This window comes from Sminthopsis crassicaudata, chromosome 5 (genome assembly GCF_048593235.1).
Source record: "Sminthopsis crassicaudata isolate SCR6 chromosome 5, ASM4859323v1, whole genome shotgun sequence".
Taxonomy (NCBI): Eukaryota; Metazoa; Chordata; class Mammalia; order Dasyuromorphia; family Dasyuridae; genus Sminthopsis; species Sminthopsis crassicaudata.
Window position 1 is genome coordinate 112,822,303 of NC_133621.1, and position 14,256 is coordinate 112,836,558.

At 35.8% G+C, this 14,256-nt stretch overlaps 1 pseudogene; it reads right to left on the reverse strand.

Annotated features, from left to right (window-relative positions):
* Positions 1-5,576: 5,576 nt before the first annotated feature.
* LOC141542516 (transmembrane protein 170A pseudogene) lies at positions 5,577-5,935 on the reverse strand (annotated as a pseudogene).
* Between the last annotated feature and the right edge of the window lie 8,321 nt (positions 5,936-14,256).

The window sequence follows — 14,256 nt, forward strand, 5'->3', positions numbered from 1 at the left end:
ACCCTAATGGGGTTGTGAAGAGGACCTATCTCCCAGAATTGTTTTGAGGATAGACTGAGATATTGAGTATTCAGCACCATACCTGACACAGAGTAGGTGCTTAATAAATGCTTCTTCCATTCCCTTGCCCAAGATCAAACAGAGGCGACCTAGAAAGTTGGCTTGATTTATCCTAACTTTCACAGGCAATAAGGAAAGCAATCAAATTAAAGATCATCATAGCCAAGGCTGCTGTGAGAATAAAATGAGGTCCTGTTTCCAAAGTGCACACAGCAGGCATGTGATAAGCTGATTTGAATTACAACCTGCATACAGTGTGTGCACAAAAGTGAAGAGACTTCTGAATGTGGACAGTTAATGGCACCAGTGCTTTTACATTCAAAGAAACCATTCCTTTTTTGTGTTTTTTTAAAATTAGGCTCTATAACATAACAAAACTATAATTAGAAAATAGTTAGATCAAAGTTTTTAAATGCTTGAAAGATGAATCAATTTAAATACATGAGAAGAAAATTTAGAAGGTAATTCTGTGCATGAACAAAATGTATCTCATTGGTTCCATGTTTCATAAAAGGTTGCTTTAAAAAAATTAGTACAAGGCTGTGTTGATGATCCTGGAATAAAGATCCCATGTTCTCCTTTATTCAGGAATTCATTTCTGTACATTTAAAAATGTTTCCATAAAAGCTTATTTCCTATTTCACAGTGCCACAATAAAGACATGAAAGATAAGGTTTGGTTGTTCATGAAGGGGGAGAACCCAAGGAAGAGGCACAATATTGGTTTTATTAGCTTTTTGATATAGAAAGAATTAAACAGAGGAAATTATTTGTTCTAAAGAAATTGAGTTTTGAGGAGGAAAATAAAAACATAACATACAATATATGAAAGTGCTATTCAAACCAAGCATTAATTTCTTTCTTCCCTAAATGACTGCATTTACATAAATAAATGCTCCCTGAAAACTTAATTCAAGCTACACACATTTCACATAAAATTCATGTACAGTATTCATAACCATTCAAAAGAGAGTGGGACTAGCCACATGAACACAGAATATGCAGTAATTTGAGGATACATATGCTATTTGCTGATAAAAGAGCAGTTGAACGAAAAAAAAATGAGAGAAGGAAACTAGGAGGCCTTTTAAAAGATCTCTGTGCTTTAACACAAGCATAACTAAACCACAGAACCATAACAGTAATTATATTAAGTGATATATTTATATGTGTATATTTGTAATTTTCACATATCCCTTTGAATATTACAAATGCTATGGACATATCTTATGGAACAACAGAATCAAAATAATCTCTTACTACCCAGTTATTCAGTCAAATATTGTGCTGTAACATAGCTAAAATTTCTCAACTTGAAATGACAAATTATGAGTATTTTTGCAAGTAGCAGTCTCTTGTACTCAACCAAAAACTCCTTCAGAAAAAAGCCTAAATATTAGATATTTTTTTGTGATCTAAAGGAAAGCTTCACATAAATCCTAGATTTGGATTTATGAGAAATCATGGCCAAGAGTCTCATGGACGGGCTGCAATCCGCATCATTGGTCAGAATACCCACATCTTTGACATCACAGATCCATTAAAATATTGATGTAAGTGTAGATATAATTTTTTTTAGTGCCACTATTACCTTTATCTAGGTAGAAATGATTTTTATTGGAAGGGTACCAGCAATGAGCAGGGTAGTAAGAAATAAGATAGCCCAATCTTAGGACAAAATGATTTTGAGAGTAATGTAGGTAGAGTTTGTTCAACACAAAATATTATTATTTTTTAAAAATTTTTTATTATATATATATATATTTATAATATTATCCCTTGTATTCATTTTTCCAAATTACCCCCCCCTCCCTCTATTCCCTCCCCCCGATGACAGGCAATCCCATACATTTTACGTGTGTTACAATATAGTCTAGATACAATACATGTGTGTGAATATCATTTTCTTGTTACACAATAAACATTAGATTCCGAAGGTACATGCAACCTGGGCAGACAGATATTAGTGCTAACAATTTACATTCACTTCCCAGTGTTCCTTCTCTGGGTGTAGTTGTTTCTGTCCATCATTGATCAACTGGAAGTGAGTTGGATCTTCTTTATGTTGAAGATTTCCACTTCCATCAGAATACATCCTCATACAGTATTGTTGTTGAAGTGTACAGTGATCTTCTGGTTCTGCTCATTTCACTCAGCAACAGTTGATTTAAGTCTCTCCAGGCCTCTCTGTATTCCTCCTGCTGGTCATTTCTTACAGAGCAATAATATTCCATAACCTTCATATACCATAATTTACCCAACCATTCTCCAACTGATGGACATCCATTCATCTTCCAGTTTCTAGCTACTACAAAAAGAGCTGCCACAAACATTTTGGCACATATATGTCTCTTTCCGCTCTTTAGTATTTCTTTGGGATATAAGCCCAGTAGTAGCGCTGCTGGGTCAAAGGGTATGCACAGTTTGATAACTTTTTGGGCACAACACAAAATATTATTAGTAGCTTTTTTGTCTTAACATCAAATAGCTCCTTCAATTTGTAAAGCCCAACTACTGGTTGACTGATTACATGAAGAAAACCTGGGATTCAATCTTGATTCAAAAACTTAAAGGAAAAACTTCGGCTCAGTTTAAATTTAAACATAAAATTCTACACTGTAACATAGATGTTAACTATATGAGAGTAGGAAAAAAAATCAAAATACATGCAGAAGCTTGAAAAACCTAACAACAGAATATAAGAAAATGGTTTCTATTCACTTTTATTCATGCCCATCCCAAGGTCCACTGAAACTTTTCAAAGATAAGGTCCAGCAAAATATTACCTGAATGGCAGCTGTTACATGACAATATCTGTCTAAAGATGAGAAGAAAGGCACTCACACAACTTCCAAAACACAATTTCCACAAGGTCCCTGGAAAATCTACATGATCTAATACTTGGAATGGTTCCCCAAATTAAATTTACATTTGTTATCTTTCAGTGAATCTAAACAAAAGCCTAAGTGATCTCTTAAGACCAATTATCATTCTCTCTATGCAACGGACATAGTAACTATTGGATAGTTATGTGGGAAATGTGGGAAAATTTACTCACTGAATAATACTGCCTACCACAAGATTTCAATAATGGCTATAAATTGTGTGTGAAATTAAAATAGATTAGAATACTATTTATTTTCACTTTTCCCAAGGATATGGCATTTATATTTTGGGTAAGTATTCTACTAGTGATAAATCAGTTTTCATTCTGTGTGTAATGCCTTCATAATTTTTCTGTATAGTTCTATTAGTTTTATCTGTTAGTATTAGAGGCATGAATATGTCTTTTTCAACAGAATGCATATTACCACATTGTGTTAATGTGGTAATATTAGTAGTAGTAGTAATAATTCCCTAACTTTGAATTTCTTCCATTTACGGATCAACATTTAGTTACCTCAAGTAATCTAAATTATTCCAGAACCAGATCAAAAGAGCCTAAAATTGACTGCATTCTGTGCCATGACAAATTCTTAGTAAAGATCAACTTGGATATAATGTCTATAAATCCTATAATTAATCCTCTCATCTTTAAGGTCATAGTTTTCAAGCCCATAATGAATGAAGATAAATTTCTAATTTACATGAAATGAACAAGCAATAAAAGAACAAAAATTTAGTTAAAACAATTCTGAGGTTTATTTCTGTCATAGTTAAAAACAAATAAATTTTGGTGAGGGAATTCTGTGATCTAATTTTACAAGCGCAAAACGTGAGATAAAGAAAAGAATTAAGAAGAATAAACTAGAGTGAATATTTTAGACTTTTTCTGGAATGAAAGAGCTCTCATACAACTGGGGAATATGAAAATTTGTTGAAAATTTAAGACTAAACCATCAAAAGCACCAACCTTACTTCAAGCTGAACTTCTACATCAGACTCTTGTGAGGGACACCCCACTTAGAACAAGCTTCCTTGAGCGCAAACCTGGAGAATCCCCTTCTTTCGGTCTTAATAATTAAAGTGCATTCTAACTGATCAAGATAAAATTTTTTCAGTTCAAGTTGCTTTCTATTGGGCACCTCATCAATAAAATCAAGTAAAGTTAATAGAATGAGAAGGAAGATACAATTGACAGGTATTCAGAAAAAAATAGCAACTAGCAAATATATTTTGAGAATACAAAACTTCATTTTCACATAAAAAAAAAACTTAGGAGTTCTCATTAGCTCTTTACAAAGTGTTAAAGTCAGAGGTAAGAATATTTAATTCACTTATTGTCATCATCCAGTAGTTGTTACTTTTTTTCCTTTAAACAAGGAGAAGCAATGCTATCCCCATTGTTACATTTTATTCCAATTTCTCTGCTATAATGTTTCACCACATTTATTCTCAGCTATAATCTTTAAGCAAAAACCTACTTGGCACATAATTGTCACAAAAATGTAACAAAATAAAAGTTGCAAAAGCTAACTTCAATAAAACCTAACTCCCCTCAGACAAATTGCTCTGCAATTTTTGTGTAGATCTAAAACACTCAACTGTCATAGCTCCCACAGAATCCTGGCACAAAAACTTATCCAAATGTACCACTGTGCAGGCAGGCAAAAGAGCTCAAATGCTTGACATTTCCTCAAAGAGAAAAGTTGATGAACCCTATGCTTTTTAAAAAATAAGAAATCTGGATGTCATCAAAAAGATCTGAAGCTGTCTTCAAACTTAAGAAGGGACCAAGACAGTAGGTCTTCACAAACTCTATTTCAAGCTGTTTCTAGCTGAAAAACTTTAAATAAATTAGCACTTGAGTGAAATGAGCAGAACCAGAAGATCACTATACACTTCAACAACAATACTGTATGAGGATGTATTCTGATGGAAGTGGAAATCTTCAACATAAAGAAGATCCAACTCACTTCCAGTTGATCAATGATGGACAGAAATAACTATACCCAGAGAAGGAACACAGGGAAGCGAATGTAAATTGTTAGCACTACTGTCTATCTACCCAGGTTACTTATACCTTCGGAAGCTAATAATTAATGTGCAACAAGAAAATGGTATTTACACACATATATTGTATCTAGGTTATATTGTAACACATGTAAAATGTATGGGATTACCTGCCATCGGGGGGAGGGAGTGGAGGAAGGGAGGGGATAATTTGGAAAAATGAATTTAAAATAAATAAATAAATAAATTAGCACTTTTAGCAAAGCTCTTAATAAATATTCTGAAATCTGTTAAGGGACAGGTCAATTCTCTGAATGCCTCCACAGCTGTGGATCATAGCATCTGAAGGAGTTGCAGGGCAGCCTTTGCTAAAACAGGTGTTGTGGACTGCGATTGAGATAAATTGGAGGTAGAGGGAAGAGGAGAGAGGTCAGACAATGCAAGGGCCTCTCAGTCAGAGAGGTCAGAGAACAGCAACTGCCTCTTAGTCTCCTTGAATCATCCTCTCACAAGAGGAGATCCATTCTGGGTTGGATCTCCAGCAGCCACTGCCAGGTGGCTCCCATGTATTACAACAGAAATCCTCTCTTCATGGTCTGTACTATCATAGTCTGTAAGAAGGTGCTATAGTGTTGCTAAAATATATAAAAAGGAAACCATCATTACATAAAAATGTCTGACCAACATCTAGGGTGAGGGCTTTGAATGGGATCATTTCTTTGCCTGCAGCTCAGTAAACTCCAGCAATGGTTGCACCATATTTGTCATGCCTGAGGGTGATAGTGCCAATAATCCAGTAGGGATGTGCCAGAAGATACCGATGCCCATGGGAACACGCCATAGCACATTTCTGGACAGGAGCAGAGGGAGGTGGAGTTGGGGCAGAGTGTGTCGTTGCCCACCCACAGCACCAGTTCCAAGTTCAGGATCTGCTGCAGGAGCCGGGCTGAGCCCCTGCTCCTGCTGCTCCCCTCGCTCTCCATCCTGTGGACATTCACCTGTGAGAGAAGACAGCAAGAGGATCTGAGGGGGAGGCCACCACCACAGTCGCTGCTGCCAATGCCTTCAGGTCACCCACTCTCCTCAAGGCCTGTACTGTGAAATAAAACTGGCACTTAACCCTTTCCTAGAACACAAAAAGAGAAAAGGTTTGTGTGAATTAGGAAACAACCAAAGAGTAATAAGGATTGATTGGAATATCTAGTTAGAATTTAGGGAATCTTGCAAACTGAACTTAAGTTTTGGTCAATTTAAAAATAACTCTTTAAAGTAGTGTGTGTGTGTGTGTGTGTGTGTGTGTGTGCGTGCGTGTGTTACAATTGGAAACTTGACTATAAATTATATGAGACTTTTATCCATTTTTGTGATAGATGATATTCTGAGTTTTAAGAAATGCCTTGTTTCCGCCCAAAGGGAAAGTCTATAAGGGAATAGGAGGGGAAGTATTAAGTTCTTCTGAGAACTCCCAGAGCTTCAATAGCTTGGGAAAAGAAAATCCTACCAGATGTGTCCACTAATGAGTGATAAATGCTAATCAATATGTAATGGGTTCTTTTTGAGATTGGAGGACCCAGATTTAGCTTGTCATCCAGTAACATGAATATTTTAAGAGTATGAACTGAACAACTAAAAGAAGATAGAAATTTGTTTAAAACAAGTTATGTTATTTTATATGCCCTGCTAACTCTGTTTTATGTTTTTAAAATGCAAGATAGGTAACTGATAATTTCAATTTTGCTTGAAGGTTAAGAAGTTAATGGGGGGGGGGGAAGAGATCTCAAAGAGCACAGCGCACAGAGGTTCTAAGGGTAGTTAGGTTGGATAGGCAGGAACATCAGACTCAGTTCTTTCTCTAAAGTCCCCATTGGCTCCCCTTAATTTGTAAACTTGCCAGATTTTTTTGAAATCAACTTATGAGCTATTATATAGTTTGTGTATATAGTTCCCCCAAAAAGGAATATTTTACCGAGAATCTACAAGTTTTTTCTATAGAAATGATTTCTAATGATTCGTTTTTGCATCAGGATGAGTTGAAACTCAGAAGAGAAGAAAAACAAGGGAAAGTGACAAGGGAAATCTATTATATGGTTATATATATATATATATATATAATTAATTTTTTATTGCTTTTATATGTTATGGTTAGTGAAACTTGCTATTTGAGAAAAAAATCTCAAGATTGTAACTGATATCCTTTTGATTTTTGAATCAAATATGATAGTCTGATGGATCATCAAGTCAGTAATCCACCATTCCAGAGAAATGCTACAGGTTACTCAGAGGATGCATCCTGAAAGTTTTAGTGGAGGTCTGTGTCTGGACAAAAGCTGGGAAAGCCATCTTTCACTTAAAGTTATATTAGCATCCTTCTGGCTCAGTTTCCCCATCAGGTTGTGTTCCTTTGAACAACAATGTTTCCCACCTGATAATTCCTGAGTCTGAATATAAGGTGGAATTGTTTCTGCATGTCTTACTCGAAGCCTGTCAGAACTAAGGATGCATTATCCTGCCATATATGTGTCTTTAGGTTTAAGCTTGCAGAACCAGTTTGATGCTGTATAATCGTATCCCTATTTTTCCTTCTCACACCAAATTTCTATAATCAGAATAATTAGTCAGTAGAAGATGGAAGCACAATGCAAATATATAGGATCTTGCTCTTTTCAATCTGAAAATATACTCATTAAGCAAATGAGTATTTGACTCAGTCATCTGCCTCTTATAAGCTGTATATGCCTGCAGGAAAAGAGATCTTTAAATATTTCAAAATTATGTAAGAATAATTAACTATTAAATGTTATAAAAATTAATTATCAACTACTAACTAACCACAATTTGTGTGACCCCAGATGGTATTTTATTGCTTATTGAAATTAAATCAGAAGCATCGTTAGTGTTTTTTGGAGAAGAGAATTTTAGTGTAATCAGATAAAGATGTAACTTATGGAATATTTTGTTTACATCAATGGAAAAGTCATGTGTGTACAAGTTTATTACAATTGTAGAAGTAATTTCTGTTTGTACTACATGTTTTGCAGTACATACATTTTTTTTTTAAATAAACATCCTATTTGATATGCTGTGTTCTGGAATTAAGTACTTAAATGCCCTCCGAATCTTTTACTATAATTGGAGTAGGGTCAGTATGTACAGGCCGTGGTTTTTCAGAAACAGTTCAGCAGGTCTACAAAGCATGTACTTTACTCATCTGCCATTCTTTTGCTTCCCACAGATACAGCAAATTGGGTAAAAACCTTTCCATGCTGCTCAGAAAAATCCCCTGTTAAATTATGGTATATGAAGGTTATGGAATATTATTGCTCTGTAAGAAATGACTAGCAGGAGGAATACAGAGAGGCTTGGTGAGACTTAAACCAACTGATGCTGAGTGAAATGAACAGAACCAGAAGATCGCTGTACACTTCAATGCTGTATGAAGAGGTATTCTGATGGAAGTGGAAATCTTCAACATAAAGATCCAACTCACTTCCAGTTGATCAATGATGGACAGAAACAGCTACACCCAGAGAAGGAACACTGGGAAGTGAATGTAAATTGTTAGCACTACTGTCTATCTACCCAGGTTACTTATACCTTCGGAATCTAATACTTAATGTGCAACAAGAAAATGGTATTTACACACATATATTGTATCTGGGTTATATTGTAACATATGTAAAATGTATGGGATTGCCTGTCATGGGGGGGGGGAAGGGTGTGGAGGGAGGGGGAGGGATAATTTGGAAAAATGAATGCAAGGGATAATATTATTTTAAAAATTACTCATGCATATATACTGTGGAAAAAAATTCTAAATAAAATTTAAAATAATTAATTAATTAATTAATTAAAAGTTTTAATCCTAAAAAAAAAAAAGGAAAAATCCCCGGAGATCAAAGGTTCTCCTTAACAAAATTATTCCATATTTTGGTCTTCCTCAATTCTTGCAAAGCAAAATGGGCTTGGGTTTACATCCCAAATGGTTCAAGGCATAGCTAAGACTCTTCCTATCTCCTGGAACTCCCAATCATCTGGAAAAGTTGAAATAGTGAATCGCACTTTAAAGCTCACCTTAACCAGATTTTCTCTGGGAGGTTAATAAAGGAGGATTGGGTCAGGTCTGTTACAAGGTCATTCTGATGACCCTGTGGCTGTCAAACTTGAAGGCCTCCTCAGCTGGACACATGTATGCAGATAGTTTGTTCCTGGTTCTCATGTTTCAGGCAGACTCTCACTGGGTGCCCCAGTGACCATTCGAGGACTTGAATTTTCCCTTAGAAGCAGCAGAGGGGGGCAGCTAGATGGCGCAGTGGATAGAGCACCAGCCTTCAATTCAGGAGGACCCGAGTTCAAATCTGGTCTCAGACACTTAACACTTCCTAGCTGTGTGACCCTGGGCAAGTCACTTAACTCCAGCCTCAAAAAAAAAAAAAAAAAAAAAAAAAAAAAAAAAGCAGCAGAGGACCTTCCTGACCAATTTATGATGGAGTGGTTGTAGCTGTTTTGTATTTTCATGTAGCTTTCTTTTTCTTTGAACTTGACAACTCAGCACCCTTGTTTCTGGGCAGGGGACACTACAGAGACCACCATCATCAGTATCTCAACAAACATGTACTCAGGGCACAAGAGTGAGTACAGTGCAGTATTTTTCTAACCTCTTCCTCCAGTCTCCCAATAGGGATCACCTAGTGATCAATAGATCAATACCACCTTGTGTTCTTACAATATCATCAATAGCATCTCCTTGGTTTCTGTAATACCTCCTCCCCACAGTATTATGGCACCGGCTGAACCAAACTCAGGGTTCCCTTTGTGCCCCCTGGGAATTATTTTCCTCTTGGGGCTGTCCTCCCCTCTTCCCAATGAGACTTACCCCCTCAATGTTGTCCTAGCCACTTACTGTCCTTCGCCAAATAAGCTTCTTGTACAATGCATGCCATATTACACCCAGAATTATATTTACAATAGTAGTGATAATAGGATCCATCCTCAACATTATTCCCATAGTAAACACAGATTTTGGGGGAATGCTATTTGGCATTTTTCAAAGGGGGCTGAATATCTCATGCTATGGTATGGGCATTGGACCCATGAATCCATATTTTCTGATCTTGCTGCAACTGTCAATTGCATTGTCAATGAAATATCCCATCACTTCACCAAACTGCAAAGTCTCTTAATCCTCTGACCAATGTTGTCTTTAATAACCATGTAGCTCTTGATTATCTCTTAGCATCCTCTGGAGATGTTGGTGCTCTGGCTAATACTTCCCGTGGCATATACGCTAAAAAATTCTGTAAAGTGGAATTACATGCCAAGGGTTGCTTGAATCTGCCTCCTGGATGGCAGACATTATCTCCTTCCTCCTCCTCTTCATGGAGGTCATGGAGGAGGTCTCAGAGACCCATATCTTTTCCCTGATCCCTGTACCATCTATCCACCTGTTCCTATGTGTAGGCTATGCTAAGTTGGAAGCCTTGGGAAAGTGCCAAAATTATAACTATAATAGCTACTTCTTTGATCCCCACAAACTCTCCCATTTGCTAGATTCTCCAACCCTATTATTCTCTCATGACAAGTCTGTATGCTTTTATGTGCATAAAACTCCTGAGGGCTAAGAGAAAATCTTACAATTCTTTCTGTATTAACCTCAAACTGCATCAATAAGCTTTTACAAGCCAGTTTATAGTTTAATCCAAAGTCATTCTCTCTCTATTTGGCACATAAATTCAGATATTTGCTGACTTAGAGCTTTTCAAAATTCCTTTAGACTTCTTATTGTGTTAATTAATTTATAGTGATTAAATTTTTAATAAAATTATTATAATTGTTAGTATCATTCCTCTTATCAATTTGGCATATTATCTATTTATTTAAATCATCTATTTATTTCTAAATAGAAAAGATTTCTAAAAATTATGACAAGTTGACTTCTCTATAAATGTCATAGGAACATCACACTTAGACCTTAACATCACAGACCCAAATGTGCTTCTAAGGAAATTATGAGTCACTAAAATTTTGTTGTCATTAGCTCTTTGTTCTTGATGAGAGTGGTGTGGGCTGGAGTTAAGTGAAGGAGCGCTGTACAAAGTCATTGTTCTTATTTTCTCTTCCAGGGTCATCAGGGTGCCATAGCAAGAAAAAGTCAGGATGACTGGAGGTGGCTCCCCATTAAAAAGTACAAAGATGCAGAAGGCAACCAAAGAGAATTAAATCTATATAAAGAAGATCCACAATGGCTGCAGCACACATGTGAGGGAGTTAAAGATCACTAATGAAGGCATGAAAAAAAATCTCAGACAGACTTAGTGATTCCAAAAAGACACCCAAGGAAATATCAGTGACCAACAACCTACATGTCTTCTCTCCAGTTTATGTGCAATCTTTATGATAATCATCTCTGCACAAATCAAGGGCATCCTTAATGAGAATACTATGAGGGAACAAGGAAGCATTAAATTGTGGGTTCCTTGAAGAGAAGAACTGGCTTTTGCCTTTCACAGTATTCCCAGCACCTAGTACAGTGCCTGGCACATACATGCTTAATAAATGCTGACGTTTTACTGTGGATCCCACAGTTAAAAGACTAAAAGAGACAAGATATTGTGCTTATTGTTTAGTTTATTAAATAAAAGAAACAAAATACTGTGCTTGTTGTTTAGTTTATTATGTTTAAATTTTTTTTAAAAAGTAGAGCAAAATGCCATCTTATAAGCTTTTTGCTACAAGATATATTTCTTTCCCATTAAACAATCAGTCATCAATCCACAAACATTCAGTAATTACATACAGTGTATCAGAAATTGTGTAAAGTTCTGAGAACAAAAAAAAAAAAAAAGCAAAAATACAACTGTCTGTGTCCTCACATTACAATATGAAGAAAACATTCCATGTGTATAGAATAAAAACAAAATTAACACAGAAGTTTAAGGAAAGATATAAGCAGATGGTGGCATTGAGAAAGGTTTCATCCATACATTAAAATCTTTTTTTTAAGTAACCATTCAAATACATTCATTTTCCTTATAAATAAATATATATGATAACATTTGTAAGATCTATACAACAAATGCTTAGATAAGAATTTTATATCATCCATGATAATCACTGATCTTATGATTCTTTCTTTAAAAACTACCTCAAAAATTTCTTCCTTCAGCAGCTATTATTAACATTAATGTTAACTGCTAAGAGGTTATCTGGGCTAGGGATTAGAATGATAAAGAAAATGTTGGGGTTTTGATGTGTAGTTTTCTCTTTATTCTTTTCCTCAATAGTATATAAATACACATAAAGAGTTTTCAACATTCACTTTTGAAAGGTTTTGTGCTTCAAAAAATTTCTTTAGAGATACAATAATGACGGGAATGATCCCATTTGGTGGCCTAAATATCAGGAGATGCCTAAAACGGGGAAATCTATGCCCATTAAAAATATTCCAAGGCAGCTGGTTGGAGCCCTGCAATCAGGAGATCCTGGCCCCAGATACTTAACACTTCCTGGCTGTGTGACCCTGGGCAAGTCACTTAACCCCAATTGCCTCAGCAAAAAATAAAAATAATTTAAAAATATGAGTGTTCCCCACTGGGATGGAGGGGATAAAGTCCAAATTAAGTAGGGATTCTTTGTCAATAGTAAGGTCCTCCAGATGTTAATGTTTATAAGTAACATCACACTAATTGCAGAGTTTTGAAGAGTTTTGAAGTCATTCAAGAGTTTGGTTTGACCATACACACAGGAAAGTTCATTTCCCTCATTGGAAGGACTACTAGGGCCAATCAGACAATACAAATGGGCAATAAGTAGGGCCAGCCTTAAATAAGAAGACGAGAAAAAGCTGGATTACCTTTGTGAAATTACAACTCATTTACTTTGTCAAGAAAATAATACAGGACTATACCTCCAAACAGGCAGTGAGATGGCACAGGGGATAGCAAGTAAAGCCTGGAATTAAGAATCCTGAGTACAAATCCATCTTCAGACACTAATTGTGTGACCCTGTTTGCCTCAGTTTCTTTATCTGTAAAATGATCTGGTGAAAGAAATAGAAAACCCTGCTAGTATTTTGACCAAAAAAACTTCAGTCATAAACTTTCATGATTGAAACAACTGAACAACATGCCTTGAATAAAGAAATCATAATTATACAAGTCTTAATAGCAATTGCAAAAAAAGAAAGAGTGAGACCTGAAATTTTCTTCCCATCTGGCAAGTTTCACTCACATCTTGTATATATTCACAGAAGCAGAGAACGCATTAACAACTCAACAATTTACAGGTTACTGAGAAGCCAGGAACAGGATACTTCCCAAAGAACTTGAAAATGAAAGAAACATCAAAGGGATTACACTGCTCTTAGTTCCTCAAAATTGTTTACATTCGTGCTGGAACAGTCTACAGTTAGACTATGTCTACTGTTAGAAACAATGGGTCACTTAAACCAAGAATGGCGTTCAATGCTCAAAGCTATCTGCTATCCCATCAAATCTAAACTTTCAACTCAATTAGCCTTCAAAGTTCTTCACAAGAAAAATCCCAAGTCCCTATGAAAGCCAAAGTCCATTTTTAAAAATATACCAATCTTCAACAGAGTATTTGTGTGAGTGAAACATGGAATATAATAGTCTAAAGAATTAATAGATATATCGGTATGGTTCACCTGGTGATGGGAGCTTCTGAGCAGAGAGTATTTTGGTGACCACTTAACTCTCCAGCTCCTAGGTGGAGTACTATTTATCCAGCTACAGAGAATATGGCAGAGAAGGAATCAGTTTCAGTTGGTTGTCCAAAATGGCGGATAATGCAACCTTGGGCTCTTCCTACCTCTCAGAGAATTTAACTTCAATTTCTAGGGTCCAGGATTTAACCAAGATGGTTACGTCTCTTATTTAGGCAAATCACAAGGCCTTCATGTCTTGGTAGTAATAATAATATCTGGCATTTTTATTATAGCTTTTTATTGACAAAACATATGCATGGGTAATTTTTCAACATTGACCCTTGCAAAAACTTCTGTTCCAACTTTTTTTTTTTTTTCCCCTGAGGCCAGATTTAATCTCAGAAAGATGGATGAGTCTTTCTGATTTCAATTGGGCACATTATCCACTGTGCCATCTAGATACCCTAAAGGACTATTTAAATGCTAATTCTTATTAATAGATCTTCTTGATAATTATGTGAGACAGGTATTACTTTTGAAGGTATAAAAGGGGGATAACATGAGATAATACTGGATCGGTAGAATGGGGCTCCATTATTCAGGTAAGAACACCAGGTCTCAGAATAGTTAAGCAATTTGCCT